Genomic DNA, 4071 nt, shown 5'->3' with positions numbered 1-4071 from the left:
CAAGTGATTGGAGCTTTTCACAGGGAGGAAAAGAGATTTTGGGGTTGAAAAAAGGAGGATTTGGGATTAAAAAAGGAGGATTAAGGATGAAAAAGAAGGATTTGGGGTAAAATAAAAAGAGGATTTGGGCCAAGCTGAATTTACCTGGGGGAGTGTGACTGTGCAGGGGGTTTAGGGTAGGGTCAGGACCATTTTTGGGGCAGTTTTCTGGCATTTTGGGGTAGTTTTATGGAATTTGGGGGCAGTTCTATGGGATATGGGGAGATTTCTTATGAGATTTTGGGTGATTTGGAGGGGTTTGGAAGGATTTCAGGGTGTTTCTATGAGATTTTGGATTGGTTTGGAGGGATTTGGGGTGTTTTTGTGCAGTTTTTTGGTATTTAGGGGCACGTTTCATGTGTTTTTTCGGGACTTTGGGTTATTTTAGTCCCAGGTTGTTTTGTGGTTTAAGGGTATTTTGGTGGGGTTTGGGGTGTTTTGGGTCACTTTTTGGCAAAGGAGATCTCCATGGCATTGCTCTGGGTGATCCCTGAAATGAACAGGGTCTATACCTTTATTAGTGTTCAGCTCTTTATTAAAAAGTCAGCTCGGCAGGGGGCTGTTGTAGCTTTTCCAGTAGCCGAAGGGTGAGAAGGCGTGCAGAGTCTGTCCCTGGAGTCTCCATGGCACACTGAGGTGAAGAGGTGTCCAGTCTGTATCTGAAGTCCCCATCAGCAGACCATCCTCTCTCCTTTCCTCCTGGCACCCTGGTAGCCGAAGGGTGGGGGGATGTGCAGAGCCTGCTGCCGAGGTCCAGCAGCAGCTCTCCCCTCTCCTTCCCTCCTGGTAACACCAGGAAGAGTTGTTCCTTTGTTCCTGCTTCCCACAGCCCAGTCCAGTCTGGTCCTCTGCAGGTTATGGTTGTTGTAAATGAAAATTTGTCCAGCCAAATTAATATGAAAAAATAAAATATTTATTTTGCAATCAAATTTTATCAAGCCAGCCACAAGGAAAGAACAGAGCCGAGCCTAGGGTTGACCCTGGGTGTGCCACAAGGAGTCAGCCTCAGCAGAGGTTTTCCTCTGTGCCCACACACCTCCATCCTGGCACAGGCGGTTTTTATAGGGAAAATTCTGCCTGAGGCCAAGGTTTTAGCAATCAGTCCTTTCTTCTATTTGGAGTCCATATGTTAATAAGGATTTCTTTTTGGTGATGAGGAGAAAAAATTCAATGTTGAGCGTTTACGGGAAGGCTTCATTCACATGGATCTGTCTGAGTATTTCCATGATATCCATCTTGGACGATCAGCACAGACAATGGCCCATCTCCCGGCCGAGCCACATCCTTTTACTTGTAAATCAGTTTCTAATATACATCCAGTCTCGCTTGTAAAGGGGGGGGGGGGGGGGGGGGGGGGGAACTAATACGACGGGCATGATTTAACAAATATCCAATATTACATATTTCATACAAGGAATGGCGTGAATTATATTTATTATACATAACAGTGATGAAGAGAAATAATTCAGTGTCCAGAGTAGGTGAATTCCTGATGAGATTTTACGGGAAGGCTGCATTCACATGGATCTGTCTGAGAATTTCCATTATACCAATCTGGGCCATTTACAGGATGATCAGCAGCCGATGATCAACACCTGGGATCCCAATGGTCAGCACCTGGAGTCCAGACATAGCCCATCTCCTGGCCTAGCCACATCCTTTTACTTGTAAATCAGTTTCCAATATACATCCAGTCTCGCCTGCAAGTGGAGGGAGGTACTAATACAATGGTCATAATCTAACAACTATCCAATATTACATATTTCATACAAGGAATGGTGTGAATTATATTACTACACATAACAATCCCCCACCTTCTATATTAACCATTAATTCGCGCCCTAATTTCTACCTCTATGGACTCTCAAGGTAGTGTATTGACTACCCTGAGACTGGCTTCTAGTCTACATCTGGAATATCTTGGTAAATTTTGTAGTTTTGTTCTTTTCCCTTTATTCACCCTTCAAATTTTGCTAGAGCCTCAGCCGCCCTGCTGTGAGGAATTTCTTCTCCCAGTGTCATTATTTTTGGTACCTGATTTGTTTTTCCAAGGGCATCTTCTGGGTCTGTGGGTAACGCTGCTATTTGCAACCCCTGTACCACCAAATGGATGAGTCTTATAAAACAGGGGATGAGACCGGGTAGTAATATGACTCCTGCTATTGAACATAAAATGAAGAAAATTATTTTCTTCCAACAAGCCCCATCAAATAAATTATCCCACCACGATGCCTGGAGAAGTGAGTTCCACTTTTGTACTGGAACATGGGCTACCCGTTTAATTTCTGTGGCCAGATTTCTAATGGTTTCTTCATAATCATCTATTTCTACACAGCACTGAGATTCGTTAAATTTTCCACACACACCTCCTTCTCCAGCTAGTAAGTAATTAAGGGCTATCCTATTTTGATATACAAAAGCCCTCATTTGAGAGTGTTGCTGGGATAATAATTCAAGAGCACCTGAAGTGTGATTGGATACAATCTCCACTACAGCCTGCAACCTTATTAAGTGATTCAGTAAATAGATGGGGGTTCGGTATCCCCATGACCCATTCTGACCCCATGTGGCAGAACCATCATATTCAATGATCTTTTCAGCAGGCCATTCATCTTCACCCCACGTTTGTTTCCCTCCAATGAGAGGGAATTTTTCCTTTAAGCTCCTTTTTCCTTGGTTCAGGGATTCATACAAGGGGGCTCCTAGTGAACTACTCTCTGACCTATTTCATTTTATTTTCTGGATCTACCCCTTTTTTATCCTTGGTGAAACAAAACATTTTCTCATACTGCAGACAGACTCTGTCATCCTGGTCCCCTAAGAGGTCCAGAATGATTGGCTCAGTTTCTAGAGTTATCTTATTTTCATATTTCAGATTATTCCCCACCCAGTAGGTTTTTCCCCCCATTACACACATACTAATTTTATTCGGATGGTAACACACTGGGTTAGCTTGGAAATAAGCAACAAAGATAGACTCCTGCCTTCCCCCGACCCATACGGTACGGTTACATTCATTACAAACCGGAATTGAGATTTCCCCTGTGCTCCTTCGATGCAGTCGATGAGCTGACTATCCGTTTTCATGGTATGTTTTTGATTTCCCCTTTAATTTGCATACCCCCTGTTGAGTGTTTGTTTCAAGACACAGTTTATTAGGCTTACCCCTGCTGCAGTTCCATGAGGTGAGGGATAACTTCTCTGGGTATCTTCCCCTAAGTTCCCCCTTGTGGCTAGGCTCAGGCTCACCAGGATTACTCCCACTGCTAGGATCCCTCTGCCGTTCCCAGCGCCCACTGGGGTGCTTCCAGTGGCGGGGCAAACCATCTTCTTGGCAGCAGGAATCTTCGTCTGTGGTTTCATGCTCAGGCTGAGCTGCATACCTGTTTAAAAAAATGCCTCCCTGGTGTAGTTCAGCAGAGCCTGCACGTTGTTCAACCTATGACACTCAACAATAATAATTTTAGTTTTGCAAGTAATTTCTCCCTTAATCTGTTCTAATATGGGAAAATACCAGATTATTGAATCTAATTGAAACAATCTCAGCCTTGTGGCTATTACCAGAAAACTGTTAGTCAGGTCTAACTCCTGCTCAAAGCATTCCCACACAACCCACTTAGTTTGAGCAGTCTAAACTTTACAACAGTATTCATAGGGGAAACATACAAAAGGATAATAGTTACACTCTGGCTCAGAAAGTTTGATTGAGATGTTTTCAGTCATTTACTTTGCTGGTGCAGGGTTATCTTCATATCTCCAGGGCAGGAGGTGATTTTCCACTCTGGTGCCTGATCCTGGAGTTTGACTTTCTTTATCCTTGATGCGTGTGTCCACCCCTTTTCTGCAGTTCCTATAGCAGTATTTGTGGTCAAAAGAACAATGAATGGTCCCTCCCAATGAGGCGTTAATGGAGATTCCCTCCATGCTTTTACAAGCACTTTGTCCCCAGGTTTTATTTTATGTATCAAGAAGCTAAGAGGACTGTGCTGCATGATCAATTTTTTTAAGATTCTTATTTAATGCTATTAGGTA

This window comes from Lonchura striata, chromosome 16 (genome assembly GCF_050655825.1).
Source record: "Lonchura striata isolate lonStrDom1 chromosome 16, ASM5065582v1, whole genome shotgun sequence".
NCBI classification, from domain to species: Eukaryota; Metazoa; Chordata; class Aves; order Passeriformes; family Estrildidae; genus Lonchura; species Lonchura striata.
This window is presented reverse-complemented; position numbering follows the sequence as displayed.